Below are 17,164 nucleotides of genomic sequence, written 5' to 3' on the forward strand. Positions count from 1 at the left end.
GTTTATAACATCGAGTGAATTACGTGCATTAAGAGAGAGGAACTTATCTCCCTCTAAAACACACACACACACACACACACACACACACACACACACACACACACACACACACACACACACACACACACACACACACACACACACACACACACACACACACACACACACACACACACACACACGTCACTGAGTTGCTCGTGGAGATTCACACCATGTTCGAAGAATATCAGATTATGGAAGGAAGTTTTACTTGGTTTGTAATTAGAAGTAAAAATGAAATGTTTTCTCGACCAGAGTCAAAGGCGTTATATTTAATTAATGGTGTAAACTTCATGTAGTGTCGCCGAGGCAATGGCGATGACAACACAACCACATATAACTTTGCAAATTGAATAGTGAAGAAGGCAGTGACATGGATGGATGGAAGTACGGTGAAGGAATAAAACAAGAAAGACGTCGTGCAGATCATGGTGTACTCGTGAAATCCAAATTAACAACATGCTTCGAGGTTTTGATTGGTGAGCCAATTCAGTGACCCAATATGCAAATTATTCTCCACCTTGTAGATTAGCAAGCCTCCCTGTGGGTGGACATTGTATTGTGTATTACTTGCTGAAAAAAGTAGAGCCTGTATATTACAAGAAGACTGTAGATGTTTATGTGGTGTGCATCTAAAGGGGTGAAACAGGTCTACAGGTCTAAAGGGTGTAAGTGGTGCAAATAGGTGTATATATATATATATATATATATATATATATATATATATATATATATATATATATATATATATATATATATATATATATATATATATATATATATATATAGGTCTATATGGGACCCAAAATGGTATATTATGCTTTTAAGGGGTCGAAAGATCGAAAGGGTTTTTTTTCAATAGTAGTTCGGGTATAAAGGGGTATAATGGGTCGAAGGGTCAAGGGGTCTAAGTGGTCTAAATGTCTTTAGGAGTCGAAGGGGTCTTAAGGGATCTAAAGTGTCAAAATAGGTTTAAAAGGTCAAGGAGTCTAAGTGGTCAAAAGGTCCAACGTACCTAAACTGGTCTAAAAGGTCTAAAGGGTATGTTCCAACAGTGGTGAATAGTCTAAAGGGTCGAATGGGGTCGATAGGTAATTGGGATCTGAAGGGTTGAAGGGGAATGTCTAAGGGTTCTAAATGGCCTAACATGGTCGATTGGGCCTTGGGGTTCTTATGGGTCTAATTAGGCCTTAGGGTTATAAAGGGTATAATGGGGTTCAGGGGGTCTTAGTGTTCTAATGGGTGTACAGGGTCTCCAGGGTCTTAGGGTTCTTAAGGGTCTGTAGGGTTATAATGGGGTCTATCGGGTGTACATAGTGGAAAGCGTCTTATGGTGCTAAAGGGTCAAATGTGATCTCAGGGTTATAAATAGACTAAAGGGTCTCTGCAATTGAGTCGGAAGGGTCTCCACAGGGTCTTCAGTTCTTTAGGGTCAAAAGGTTCTCGCAAGGTCTTAGGAGGTCTTAAGCCTCTTCGGGGTCTAAGAGTCTTACGGTCAAAGGGTCTACTGGGGTCGATAGGTCTTAGGGGATCTTAAGGGTCTGAGAGTTCCAAAGGGTCTAACAGAGTTCTAAAGGTTTTAGCAATCTCAGGTTCTAACAGGGCCGATAGGGTCTATGAGGTCTACAAGGTGTTAGGGGTCTTAAGTGTTGAAGGGTTATAAAGGATCTTGGTGGATCTTGGTAGTCTTAAAGGGTCTAAAGGGTCAAGCGGTCTTAAAGCAGTCCATAAAGTCAATGGATCGAAGTGGTCCAAGAGGGTCGAAAGGGGTCTAAATGTCTCAATGGTACGTTTCAACAGTAGTTACAGGTCCATCGGGTGTAAAGAGTCTATCGAGTATAAAGGGGTCTAAAGGGTCCAAACAAGGTCAAATGTGTCTAAATGTCTAAAAGGTCAAAAAGTCAAGGGGTCTGAAGGGTGTAAAGTATCTAAATAAGGGCAATGGGTCAAAAGGGTCAAGGAGTCGAAAGGGTGCAAAGGTCAAAAGGGTCTCGGGGGGGGGTGGTGATGAAGGGTCTTTAAGGTCCAAATGGTCTAAAGGAGTCTAAAAGTTATAATGGATCTAAATGTTGATAACATATGTTCCAAGAGTCGATAATTAATAAATGTACTTAATAGAAATACTCACGGTTCAACAAACATTCAAACAATACGTACTGTAATTAATAGGCATGCTCACATATGGGTCGACCATGGCTTCGCCTCGACGAGGGTTCACCATCCACCCATGTTTTCCAGTTCTATATTGTCGCATCCTGGGCGGTTAGGTTAATTCCCCCGACCCAATTGTCGTGGACGAGCAGTTAACACCGACCGGGCCGGATAGCCAAACGATTTCCCTTGGAGACGAACAGCCGAGTTCCTTGGAAATTATAGCGCACGCAGGATGGGGCGGCAAGGACGCGCAACAGATGGAAGCACAGCACAGGGGAGTTTATACTCGAACCGACAACACAAGCAATGTAAATAAATACGGGGGTTTAAAGAAAATTAATTAAATATTTACAATGGTAATAATTCAAAGTGTAGCTAGAAGGGCATTCAGTAGAGCGCATACCTGCGCCACTTAATGCCTGGTCCACAAGAGCATAGCGGGCGCAATAAATTTTTGAAATATTGTTACGAATTTGGGAATTCGATTGCACACAACATTCAGGATCCTTTAGTCAGTTATGTCGATAAGTGCTTGTTCCCTAGATAGTTCACCTTCCATTGTTTAATGCGAAGAAATCGATTAAGTGCGCTGCGAGATTCAATTTAATAGTTAGGGAGCGATCATAACACAATGGAGACGCCCCTCCCCCTCTTCTGCGAAGAGGAAGAAGAGCCCTCCCGTCCCGTGATTCATGACGTCAACAACTCCCTCCCACCCGTCAACACCTCCCTCCCACCAGTGGTTGAGCAGGGGATGGAGCACGAGGGCATGAGTCGCGCCGGGAGCGGGGGAGGGGGCCGATAAGAATAAAGAAGAGAACCTCTGCTTTGTTCGGCCTGGCTTTTCAGTAGTAGGCCTTCGGGTTCTGCTTGGCTTGGGTTCGGGTTGAGGCTTTTTGAAAGCTTTTTGCTTCGGCTTGGCTTTTCAGCAGGCCTTTGGGTTCTGCTCGGCTCGGAGTTCTTGGTCCTCACTTTGTTCATCGGAAGAGAGTCGAGCTGGTGGATCGGCTCGAGCTGCTGGTGATGGCTTCTTGCTCTTGGTTCGTGTTGTGAGAGGCTTTGTTCATCGGAAAAGAGTTGAACTGGTTGCTTGGCTCGGAGCTCTTTGTTATCCGCTTGGTCCCCGGCTTGGTGTGATTCCTTGGCCTCATCTTGGAGGTGGTTCTTCGAGATAGTGACGCATTGACGGGAAGGATTGGCGCCTCATCTGACCAGCACATGTTCAGAAGCGCGAGAGGATTCGCTGGAGCTTGGGAAGGATCGCGGCTCACGGCGATTGGATCCAGCTCGCTCTCGCTGGAGCCCGAGTCTGAACAGCTTGAAGACCACACGAGGTGGAGAGGTTTGAGATAGGTTCTGGGTTTCAGCTCATCTGTCCCTCCGAGCTGGGGTCCATTATTAAAGGCATCAGCCACCATTTCTTGGGTGTGTGTGTGCATGCATGTGTCCGTGGGCCCGTCTAATAAGTAGGAAACTGTTAAGTGCTTTGTGTGCTGTAAATGATTGTATTGCATTTTGTATAGTCGGTATAGTTCTGCTCTTACGTGCTTCCCTAGTTCCCCATTATTATTAATAAATACCCCAATTGTTAAATGTTTTCAGCGCGTCGATTCTTTCATTGACTGAGCATTTCATGTGTTGGGAGTTAGAAAGCCGTTGGTTTGCCGTAAAAGGGGGACATTTGGACTGATGGTTCTCGGCGATAAAGCCGCTCGGAATTGCGCACGGGACATGCTCGCTTAAGCGGCTTGTTCCGTCGAGGGTGAAATACCCCGGTAGTTGGATCACGTGGGTATTTAGGTAAATTGAAGATTGGCAATCGACCCGACCCCACGTGGTCTGCCCATTGGCGTATTTTGGTTCTTGCACAAGGACCCATCGGCCTCGGAGTTATCCGGGTAGAGATCTATATTCCGGGCGATCGGTCGGGCCGACTCGACTTGCGGCTCTGTCAGAGCGGTCGGCTCGTGGCAGACGCACCGGGACCATAACAATATCATGCTATGCAGGACGATGTCGTTTTTGGTCCAATCTCTCAATGGTGAAGAATCACTTAAAAATTAAATAATTCTTGGAAACAGATCCAGATTCCGATCTTCACCAAAATCGAATCTATTCGTCTTTGCCACACACCCAACATGTCCACCAAGTTTTGTCCGAAAAAAAAAAAGAAGAGAGAAAGGTGAGGTATCGAGGTGGGGTTAGTAAAGAGAATGATATGTTCTGCTTAATAATGACCACACACTCACACACACACACACACACACACACACACACACACACACACACACACACACACACACACACACACACACACACACACACGTACGTCAGAACAGCTGTGCACACAACTCCACAACAGAGTTTGTAAAGTAATCCGCTGGCACATCTGCAAAAACTTTGATATTCCAGTTCCAGAGAATTTGTGGGAACATGAACCAAAAGCAATCACTGAAAACATGGAAGCACCGGTCATGTCCAGCATAATGATCCCATCGAGCGTGAACATCGAAAACAAAATGTTACGACCAGACATCATACATACTGTAGGTTCAAAAAAAGAGAAGGCATTGCTAAGTGAAGTGTTAATAGCAGTGATTTTGGACTAAATAATGCAGAAATCAAGAAAATGAACGAATACCAAAACCTCAAGAATGGAGTGAGAAGATCCTGGAAGCTGAAGAATGCCAAAGTTGTTACAGTGATGACAAAGAACCTCACAGAAATATTGAAAACCATCCCTGGGAATATTACGACAAACGAACTACAGTCGGAAGCTGTCCGGGGCTCAGTGACGATCCTCAAAAGAGCCGTCGAAATAAAACTTCACACCTTGGTCCATGATTCGTGACCGCTCTTACCGAAATGGAGGTGGATACTTTAAGACCTGGAAGGTCTCAGTTTCACCTCCTGAAACCCATCACTCGGCGATCTTCAGAAGAAGCAAAATCTCCGACGGGATGGGTGACGTTCATCAACCCCGTAGACGCGCCAAAATACATGGTCAAATGACAATTTCAGAGCAAAAAGTAAGTCGCTGGCAATCATTTTCTCTCTTGACTCGTCAGATTTTTCTCAAAACCTTGCTATGAATCAGTTAACGACTAAATGTGTACTATCAAAAGGATCAGAATATTTTTGGTACGGTGAGGTCATACTTCATACAAAAAGATAGTTCAGTTGTATTTGGCCTTTTCTACAGGCTATAAGGTTCAATGAGGATCTGAAACACAAATGAAGCACACATGTGCAGACAAATCCACGAGACAACACCGGACTTGACTTTAGACAAACACGTCGCCGAGCTTGGGGAAAGTGACAACTTCCCAGCACACTGAATAACAGCTCTGCCATATCTTATGCCATCGCTTTTCTGTCCACACTCAGCAGGGGAGTTAAGAACAAATTTCCTTCTCCCTGTAGATGCCAAACGATGGCACTTCTCCATACTGTAACCTTTATAAAATGTTGAGTGTCAAGCAAGAATGCATGCAGCATGTACCATGTTTTAAAGTCTTTGGAATAACTCGGCCAAGATCAAAATCAAATCTCTGACCTTCCAGACAGAGCAGACACTACAAACAATTATGCAATTAAGCTGCACATTGCAGACAGGTCAGTGGTCTCTGTCTTCCACCACCTCCTTTCTGGTCTTGCATCCTCTGCTCTTTCCCCGTTTCCCCCTCGCCCCCTTCCCCCTCCGCCTTGGTGTCTCCAGGGTGCATGCGGTGCACCATCAACCCCCTTCTGGTGAACCTCCCAAAATCCAGAATCTCCGATTTCTTCCACTCATTCGGTCCTCTTTTTTCTCCCCCACCTGTGATACCCAACTTCCACATCCTCTCCAATCTCATTCTCCCCTTCAGGTCATCAAGACAGCTGTTTACCACCATTTCAGATCATCCCCCATCCAAAACCATAATCTTTCCGACCCCATTAACCCTCCCCAAGCACACCTCTTTCCAAATTTCCAGTCTTTCATTCCAGCGAGTTTCAATTTTGTCGACAACTTGCTTCCTCCCCAACCCCTCATTATTCCCCACACCCCCAAACCTCTCATCCACAAGCTTTGGCTTTGTATACAAAAGAGCATCGAAAAATTATGCTCATTTCCATTGTCAAATTCTTGGTTTAATCCCCAATGAGTGGACGTTTTTGGGGAATATTTTTTTTCAATGGAAATTTATTGTGACAGGAGGAAGCCAAGGTGGCACTCGATAGAGCGCATACCTCCGCCAGGCTGAACAGTTTATGTTTTGTAACACACCGATAGGCCGGATCTGGATCCGCACCTGAATTAAAATCAAATTGGCTCGTTCTTGTGACCGAACCAACTCCTATATCTCGTTTTGGCATCACTCGTCCACAAATTTTTGAGATATCGTGCTACATATATATATATATATATATATATATATATATATATATATATATATATATATATATATATATATATATATATATATATATATATATATCCATCTGTCAAAGGTGAAGAATCACTTCAAAAATTCTCGGATCCGGATTCGGAATCGGATCTTTACCAAAATCTAATCAGGTCATCCTTGTCACACACCCAACCTTTGATAGTTTTTGGCCCAATCTTTCAATTATGAAGAATCACTTAAACATTCTCATATCTGGATACAGATCGGCACGAAAATTAAATCGATTCATCCTCCTCACACACCCAACCTAGACACCAAATTTCGTCCAAATCCATCCACAACTTTTGGAGATGTCCTGCACACAAACAAACAAACAAACAAACAAACAGATAAGCAAACAGACAGGGGTGAAAGAAAGCATCACCTCAGTCCACCTTCAGTGGTGGAGGTAATAATGGAGGACAATACACGATACATGTAAGGGAGGGTTGAGGAGTTGTGGAATCGGGAGGGGAGCGGTTAGACAATATTGAAAGTGTTTTGAAGGCAAAGGAAAGAAAAGAAAGAAAATCTACGAGGCATGAATGCCGAATGAGGTCAAAATTTGGGGATCCAAAATGTGCATTCTGTTTTCGTAAATGGCCTCTTACCTTAACCGTGAAAGGCACCAGTCAAATCCCTGCCCATTATCTTATAATGTCCTTGTTCTTCCTGAAAACAATTTGAAAGCTTCAGTATGATCACTGCTAAATAAATAAATCCTTCTTCTACCCAGCCCCCCCCCCCACCAACCACCCCCGCTTTCCCTTTCTTATCCTTGATATATTCACCAGTTCACAAAAATGTGTTGTTACTGTGGTAACAGTGCAAGTTACCATGACAACTGTTGGAGAGTTGGCTGAGCCATTAAGGAAAGAGCAATAATATGACATGTCAGACATTTGTCTTCGAAAACTGCTTCTTGTGTAATGCACAAGAACACAAGCAGGTGGTTATCTTTAGGGTGGCTTGTTATATTTAATGGTTACAGTACACAGGTATATAATTCCTGTCTTGCATCAGTGGAATATGGGGGTCCACTGGATGTTCTGCATAATCAGTCTCCATAGGATGTCGTGCGTCAAAGCCCCTAAAGTTCCTCTTTTAGAGAAAATAAACAGATGTAAACAAACTGACATTGCTGTATGATTATTCGCACAGTGTATACAAAGCTTCGTTCCCAAAGCGTTTCCGTGAAGGACGTGAATATTCCAGCACCATATTCCAATCAGATATGACAAGGATAAAAGGACATGCTTTCACAAATGCTGTGATTGAATAGAATGTTCTGCTGTTCAGCCAACAGGAGGTGCAGTGGAATATTTGGCAGCCAAAATCAACACGCGTAGACCAGATTTCAGAAGCTGAGCAGAGTCGAGTCCAGGTAAGAACTTGAATGGGAGACATCCAGGGGAATCTGCGTTTTGTTGGACACACTTTATCACAAAAATATAAAAGCAAGACCAACAACATCAATACGTGAAACAAAACGATTCAAGATAAACTCAATTCATGGTCTAATGCTTGCAGAACAGGGACAGCGAGGTTCATCCTATCCCACCCCTCCAACAAGGATCAAATTCTCTCGATCCCCTCTGAACAAGGTCGAAAGGAGATACCACCACCACACCTCCCACCCCACCACCCCAATTAATTTATAACACCTGAATGTACAAGTTAAAGTGGCCGGATTTCTCTGTCCGTCAATCCCTCTGTTTGCCACGCTCTTTTCACTGGGATGTCATTACAGCGTTACGTCGAGCGCTCAGCTAGATCTCGATGGACATGGACATCGTCCCAGCGTCCAGCACTAAACCCATCCCCTCGCTTCGCTGACAGCAATTGAAATGCATAACCCATATATCTGACGTCCGTCGGCGACAGAGTGAATGCAAGACGCTCGGGATCGGGATGACGGATTTCGTAAGATGGCAGTACAGCAAGACGGCGTTGCGTCTGAGATGTCATTATGGCATTATGTCTAGCACTAGGTTAGGCCTTTATGGCAATTATTAATAACGAAATGAAAATTAAATTTTGCAACTTGGAAAAAAAAATAACAGAAACAATGTGACGTCTGATCCCTGGGAACATAAAACGAATTCAAAATGCTGTTTATTGGAGAACAAGTATGCGTATTACTAAAATTAACGCTGGGTTGTTTGCAGTGAACAAAATGTTTCTGGAATAAATAAATTAAAAAATGCACATACTTACTGTCAATAAACTGCATGACTGTACTGCAACCTATAGAAGTTATGTTGTTCAACTCGTCAGCGAAGCGACGGGTTCAATGCGAGTCTCCTTATAAAAGCAAAAGGTCCTAACTGACTACATCTGTCCAAATCCTTAACTCAAAACTGGCACTTCATACTTGGTTCTGTTAACCTAAAGGGCAAAGGCTTATTGCCTTCCCAAAGGAAGACAAAACTTGATCCACTGCCTGAAAGGAGAAGTCATCCCCAAAAAAGCCATTCATGCACACAACAATTTAGCTGGTGGCCCACCACAGCCGGTGGCGTGAAAACATTTAACCGACAGAAACACTGCCCCATTTCCTGGCAGCTCTCCTCACAAGCCACATCAATTGTGACAACCCAGTCCGACCATCCATAAAGGGAAGGAAATCAATGAGGCATTGCTAGTAACTCCCTGATGCTGCCTAAAAGCTCCTTCCTCACCATAGGGTGCTGAAGATGGACACATTGCAGCACCAGAGTCCCCGACCAATGAAGCCATAATTTTTCGGACGCAGAATTCCTCAACACAAGCATGGTCAGAAAATGAGTTAAAGAGCAAGGACAAACTCCAGAACAAAAGATAGTGGTTGGAAAATACAATCTAAATACATTTTAACCCAACATCACAAACAAACCAAGTACACCACTCTATTACACAAGGTTTAGCATCTGAATCCACAGACGAGCAGTCACAAAAAACTGTTTCAGGGCAATGCTGACCTATCTGGATAAGGTCACCATTGGAATCATCAACTGACATTTCCACACCGTTTATTATAAACCCACTATCAAATTCTGTTTCAATAACCAAATCCTGCAGACACACTCTTAGGAGGGCAGACACATTAATCATGCATCCTTAACTGCCAGAAAACAAATAGTCACACGTACACACATGCCGAGGTTAAATGCCTGTCATCTGCTGAATCTTGAAGCTCCACACGGAAGAACAGTACAACCCATAATTCTGATGACATCCACCAAAAGCACACTTCTGCAATCTCTCGACTGGTCCACTGCTCATGCAAGGCACACTCTTCCAGGAGAAAAACATTGGTCATTCTGTTTGCCAAAAAATTTGGGCGAGGAGAGGAAAGGAAGACAAATATGGGAGTGCTAGTTGCAGTTATGCTTGATTGTCATTGTTCAGACATCATTCCTCCATGTTGAGGTAAATTCATAACTCCTTCCTAAAGTGGTGCGGTCATGGGGAGCACAACTGAAGTTAATGGCATGGTTCTTGTGTTGCATGAAGAGTTTGATCTGCATCTGGCCATCAGTTTCTGAGATTTTCAAAAACATTACCTGAATTTAAGGCGAAGCACCCCTTTTCAGCCACTTAAAGGGAGCGGATCCAAATGGGGAGCAGAACCCCATGAAACCTTCCTGTTCTGATATATCGTACCAAATTTTGTCCCTAATCGGTCATGTAGTTTGTGAGAAAAATATATTTTATTGAATATGAAGGATTAGGGGAAGGAGGCCATGAGCCCCTTTCCAGCGGAAATATGGCCAAGGGGAGCACAACTTAAGGTTAGGGCATGATCACGATGCCGCATGGCAAGTTTGGTCTGGATCCGGTTGTCGGTTTCTGAGAAGAAGATTTTTGAATGAAATTCCAATATTTGGGGCAAAACTCCCCTTCTTTTCAATGGGAAGATCCAGATGGGGAGCACAACCCCATGAAACCTTACTGTCCTGATGCATTGCACCAAATTTGGGCCGTATGGCTCAGGTCATTGATTAGAAGATGATGTTTTCGTGAAAATGAGGGATTCGGGGAGGAGGCTGGTGGCCACCTTTTCAAGGGAGATATGGCCATGAGGAGCACAACTTAAGGTTAGGGCACGGTGAGTTTTGTCTGGATCTGATGATGGTTTCTGAGAAGAAAATTTTTGGAAAAAAATACCAACACTTGGGCAACCCCCCCTCCCCTCGCCCCCTTTTACCTACTTTATAGGGGAATTATCTGGATGTGGAGTACAACCCCATGAGACATTGCTGTCCTGATGCATCATACCAAATTTGATCCATATCGGTAAGGTTGTTTGTGAGGAGAACATGTTTTTGTCAAATGTTAACGGACAGACTCTGGACGGACGGACGGACGGACACCGGGACCCACTCAATTAGCATATTACATAGAAATTATTTAATAATAATTCTTAGTTGGTGTGTGTGTGTGTGCGTGCGTGCGTAAACACGCACACAGTAGAGTAGCCATATCACACCATGTATGTATGATACAACATATATGGAAATAGGTGTTTCTGAGATAAGGGATATCACTTGTTGATTATTTTAATGGTGCATGCATTGAAAAACAGTGTCCCAGACATCATTAGTGTATGAAATGACTTCATGTTACATGTGCAGTTACATTGTAACCGTATCATTGCAGCACTGGCTATTCCATGCATATCATTTAATAGATGTTTCTGCTGGGTTTTTTTTTTGGGGGGGGGGGGTTGAGGATAGTTTACAGCCTTGTGTAACATCTGGGTGATACCACTGTCCTCTGTAGATTACTAAACTTTTTGACACTGCATTGGCTAGGTAAACTTGTTGTTAAGCACTACATTGTGCTGGTTAAGTTGAAACTGCGTTCTTTTGTGACTATAACTGGAATAGCATGGAGTGTAGTGCACAAGCAGCTGTAAGTGTAATAAAACATCTTTCAGTAGAGAGCACACACGTAACTTGGTGACCTTGGCAATTGTTATAATGGGTGGTTTACCATTGCCTTCCCGGCATTGTTTGTCTGTGCTCTATTCTTTTAAATGCTGAGCATCAATCAAGGAAGCAAGCAGCACATTCAATTTTTATTTTTTTAAGTTTTTGGTTGGACTCGGCCAGGGTTTGAACCACGACCTCCCAGACTTAGAGCAGACACTCTAACCATTACCTCACCAAATCTGTTGTAGTACGGTATACCGTATACATTTACTTCTTAATCAGGAAAATATATAAATGTATGTATATATATATATATATATATATATATATATATATATATATATATATATATATATATATATATATATATGCCTCATTTATGATTTTTGGAATGTCTAAAATGATCATAAGTACCTCGTTCCAAAACCATTCAATCGTACCACCTATGAAACAAATTCTGTACAACAGATTGTCGCTTCAGGTGTAAATCTACTCGATAAAATATTTTACACTATGACGGATGGTATTGGTGAAAAAGTACTACTGTATTACATTTCATTACAATAGCTTGTAAATAAAAGACTTTTTGGTGATTTGTGAAAAATTAAAGAAAGTGTTACCCATTCAATACCTGAAACCATTACAAGAATTGATATCCATATACATCATGTTGGCAGAGAACAAGTAAAAACATGAAAAACATTAAAATATCATGGCACTTAAGGTGAACTTTCAAACGGCAAAATGTGGACACTGCAAAAATTGGCTTTCAATGGACACCACTGGACAAAAGTTTTTGGTTTCGTTGTTTCTGCTATGATATTAAACTCCAAGGTCAGCTCAAGAAAGGAGTTTGAAAACCACATAATTGGGTAACACAAGAATGAGTACTCAAATTATCTTTGTGCATTTCTCAATTGGACAGAATTAATATTCTATTAACATGCAACCGAGTGAAAGAAGCATTGAAAAAAAAAATCACATCGTCGAAGGGAGATAGGTGAAGGATATAGAATTCCTCTCCAAGAAGGTTGACATTGTTATGAATTATTCATGATAAGAAAAGGCTTGCATGTAATGGATTGCTTCAAACCCCATCAGACTGTAATAATGTCAAACACTTTGCATGAGATGTGTTTGTCATTTATGGAGGCTGATCAATAAATATGTGGCCAAGGATTTAAGGACAATGATGAGAAACATAACTGGTCTCTCGGCCAAAGTCAATCCTGTATTGTTGTAATTAGGCAGAGCAGGAAAGTAAAAATTTTGTTGAATGTCAATGATCGATTTTTTTTTCCATCAGGCCATAAATTCTGGAGAAATTTCATGAAATAAAACATTAAGGAGACACCAACATACATTTACATTCATTACAAGGTTATCAGTACACAATAGGGCTGACAGGATGGTCTCGTGGTATACACACTTCCCTCGAAGCTGTCTAGCCTTGGTTCGAATCCCGACAGCTATAAACTGTCATCCCCACGTTTCACAGGCAGGGTGATTCATCCACGTGAGCGCTGTCCCTCCGAAGGACGTTAAACGGGAATTCAATCTGCCGGCATTAGTTGGTGGATGTTAGAGATCCCACGGTGTCCTTCATAAAGAGTAGGCGAGGGTTTGCCGGCACCGTGAACAAATTCCAAATTCCTGCCCTGACCAGCAGAGGGCATTGCATCAGTGGTACTGCCATGCTCTCAGCCAATGATGCCACCCTTCAGTCTTGTGCAACATACGAACGAATAAGAAGTACACAAAATAGAAATCAATGCTGTTTATGGATCAAAACTTGTATTGGAATCCAAGGAATGCTAAGGAATGTGTTAAGATGAGAAAAATTAACAAAGGTTACAAAAGAAAAACCCAACTAAGCTAATGCATAATGTCTCCAAAGTGAGACCAATACTATTAGCCCCCGTTGAACTTCGTCCAAAACGGGTGCTGATGGATTTGGTCTCAATTTTTTGTGTGTGTGCGTCCACAACCATATATCTGACGTGTATGGACCAATTTTATTCATACTTGGCATAAAGACAACACATTATGGTATACATATACACATTTTGTTTTGAATCAAAGATGGCCGACGAGCGGCCATTTTAGTTGTTAAAAAAACAAAAAACCTGATGTTGAACACTTCCTCAACCATTTCTCAGACATGCATGGTCTGAATTTGTTCACACGTGCCACAAGCACAGTACACAATGGCATGCACTTGCACCTAACTTTATTTTGAGATCGGATCAAAGATGGTCGACTGGTAAACAGGCGGCCATTTTAGTTGTACAGAAATATGGGCTTGCCTTTAACTCAGTACAGTAAAATTGTGAAAACAACAGGGGCGATGACATTTTATATCTTTTTTTACTTGTTCAATTATGGAACGATTTATCCTTGAATATTTTCTCAAACTAACAAGCAATACATTTCAATGATTCAATATATAACTTGAGATCATCCAACAAAAGCTAATAAATGTATATATCAATAGTTTACAAAAAAAAGAAAAGAAACTCATAGAACTCATCATGAGATGTGATAGAAATCTGATGAGGGATGCCAGCCCAGCAGATCAAGTTTTTGGAAGGAGTAAAGTTACATTCGCACTTACTGTTAAAAATAGAGCTCTCCAAATCGCATCGAATAGCTCATACCATGTGTAAGATGGGCGTTTAATAAATTATACACAAAATCTCAACTCATGAAAGAGTAAGAATTATCTCATAATGTCTTAAATCATTCTTCGCTTAAACCACGCACAAGTCAAGGCTTCTTGATCAAATTAAAATTCCATTCAACTTGAAATTCTCATACAATCTATATCGGGAGTTTTGATAATGTAAATGTGGAAATGTACGCACGTACACACACCACACGCACACACACGCACGCACACACGCACGCATGCACACGATTTTGAATTTGAATTGTGGTTAAGAAATATGATGAGCGTTCAAGTGTAGCTTCCGGCTTGGGTTGCATTCTGCGAAAGACACTGCTCAAATAAATATCAGCTGCTGCATTGCCAACCGTAGCATCAGTCAGCCTACATCGCCTCGAAAAGCCAGTTTTTAACAAAGCCATCCCCTCACCCCCTCTGCTCCTTTCACTCCGACAAAGAAATCAATTTATGGACACATTTATGGCTTACCTATCATGATCATAAGGGGATGGGGCGGTTGCATTGCTTAAAGGGTGGGGGAAGACATTGCCAAAAAGGCTTGTGAACCCGATCAAGACTGTTTGACGTTACAGCTACTAATGTAGCAGCTGACACTGATTTTATTGTGAGTGGTTCTGTTTCGTTCAACAACTGTTGGAATGAAGCCAGAAGTTTCAATTTCACTTTAATGTCTTGTAAACCAAGTTAAATGTCTAATGTTTGCCAAAACAGCTGCCCCTATTGTTCAGGGAAGGCAGTGGCATAGTTCATGTGTACTATTCCAGTTAATATGTCTGTTGCGCACACACACGCACAAACACAAACACACACACACACACACACACACACACACACACATACACACACACACACACACACACACACACACACATACACACACACACACCTTGCTCCATTGTCACATGTGAATTTATGGAGATATAATGTGATGCATCTTTCAGGAAATTATCAGCTATATCACAATGAGACAACAATCGCACTCTTTTACACACAAAATGAATATACTTATCTTGTAAACATTGTTAACTGTCTTACTCGTACTTCATAAAACAATTTTGATGTTTTATACTTCTCACACGGTAGTGTGGTGGCTCAGCACAATGATGGGATCATTACACAATGGACAAAAGCACCATTTTTACACCAAACCAGCACATGGGGTTACAGATTGTTTTTTTAAGTCGTGCAACAAAACATTCAATAACCGAAAGGGTCTTCTTGTATGGACATGCGTTTCATAGGGGGACTTGAGGGAAAGCCGGGGGGATGGTCCCCTAATGCCAGCATTAGTACAGGAGTGAACGAAATTGTGAACGTTAAAACAGCACATTCAAATGGGTCGTACTAAACAATGTCCAGACACCGCCCAGAGATGTCTGTGGGGCGTGGAGGGGCTTTGGGAGGAGTGAAGCATGAGGGAAGGGGAAGGGACGGTTAGGGCATTTTCCTTCAATCACTGTAAAAGCCACACAAGTGTTCATGGATTTATTTAATTTCCACACATATGATAAGCTCTGGAATCTCTTAACCTGAGATGAATTGTAGAATTGATCAGAGCAGCAGTTCCAACTGCGAAAATAAATAAATAAATAAATAAATAAAACAGCTTTCGTTTGTCCAATTCACACATTTTTGACACCCTTTCCTCTCCGCGACCTCTGTAGAGTTGTACAGTGGTGGAGGGGGGTTGGGATGAGGGCAGCAATAGGGGAGGAAAGGGGAGGCAGCGTGAGAGGGAAAGGCAGCGTGAGGGGGAAGGCAAGATGAGGGGGTGGGGGAGGCAGCATTTTGGGGTGGGGGAGGCTGCGTGAGGGCGAGGAGAAGGCAGCGCAAGGGCGAGGGGAAGGCAGCACGAGGGGCAGGGAGGGGGAGGCAGCATGAGGGGAGGGGAGGGCAGCGTGTGGAGAGGGGAAGGCAGCGTGGGGGGAGGGGAGGGCAGCGTGGGGGGAGGGGTAGGCAGCGTGAGCGGAGGGGTAGGCAGCGTGAGGGGAGGGGAAGGCAGCGTGAGGGGAGGGGAAGGCAGAGTGAGGGGAGGGGAAGGCAGCGTGATGGGAGGGGAAGGCAACGTTAGGGGAGGGGAAGGCAGCGTGAGGGGAGGGGAAGGCAGCGTGAGGGGAGGGGAAGGCAGCGTGAGGGGAGGGGAAGGCAGCGTGAGGGAAGGGGAAGGCAGCGTGAGGCAAGCGGAAGGCAGCGTGAGGGGAGGGGAAGGAAACGTGAGGGGAGGGGAAGGAAACGTGAGGGGAGGGGAAGGATACATGAGGGGAGGGGAAGGCAGTGTGAGAGAGGGGAAGGCAGCGTGAGGGGGGGTATAGGAAGCGTACGAAATCGATTTAAATAATCACAAAGTCGGGCATTGTACATGCACCAAAGGTGAGAAAAGGATATGATAAAGCAGCTGATATTACAATAATTTTTTTGCACAATTTTTAAAGGGTGAAAGTTAATTGTTATCCCGTTTTTGTTTTTTTTTACAATTACGCAAAGATTGGTATTCCCATCAGCGAAGTGAAAGGTCTTACTTCTGGTGGCTTTGCAAGGAACAACCAAGCAGCTTGGAGTGCACTTGTCAAGTGGCTCAAGCACTCGACACCCCCTTTCAAAATTTTCACATTTTGTTGCCTTCCAGCCTGGAATTAAATTGTATTAAATCAGACTTTTTGCACCTTTTTATCCACATTGTAACCCATAACTTCCAAGTAAAAACAAATTCGACAAATTTCAGAAAATTAATGAAAAATACAAAAACTAGAATATCTTGGTTGGATAAGTGTCCACCCCCCTTATAATAGGAATTGTAAATTATCTCAGGTGTAACCAATCACCTTCAAAATCACACACTAAGTTAATTGGCCTCCACCTGTGTTAAATTGTCGTGATTCGGATTATTTCAGAATAAAATCAGCTGTTCATGTATGTCTCCTCTGCTGGGTGGTGAATTTCAC

General features: G+C 42.8%; 1 protein-coding gene across 11 annotated transcripts in view; it reads right to left on the reverse strand.

Moving 5' to 3' along the window:
* LOC147032393 (zinc finger protein 385D-like) overlaps positions 1-17,164 on the reverse strand; it is a 722,012-nt gene that overhangs the window by 540,270 nt on the left and 164,578 nt on the right. Inside the window, exon 2 of one of the 11 annotated variants that reach the window (XM_085869984.1) lies at positions 16,742-16,849. The exons of the other annotated variants lie outside the window; for them this stretch is intronic. The gene's annotated coding sequence lies outside the window, so the exon portion shown is untranslated. The remainder of the gene's footprint in view (positions 1-16,741; positions 16,850-17,164) is intronic. 11 annotated transcript variants of the gene reach the window in all.

This window comes from Eptatretus burgeri, chromosome 2 (assembly GCF_056783735.1).
Source record: "Eptatretus burgeri isolate ZD-2024b chromosome 2, Ebu_testis_v1, whole genome shotgun sequence".
NCBI classification, from domain to species: domain Eukaryota; kingdom Metazoa; phylum Chordata; class Myxini; order Myxiniformes; family Myxinidae; genus Eptatretus; species Eptatretus burgeri.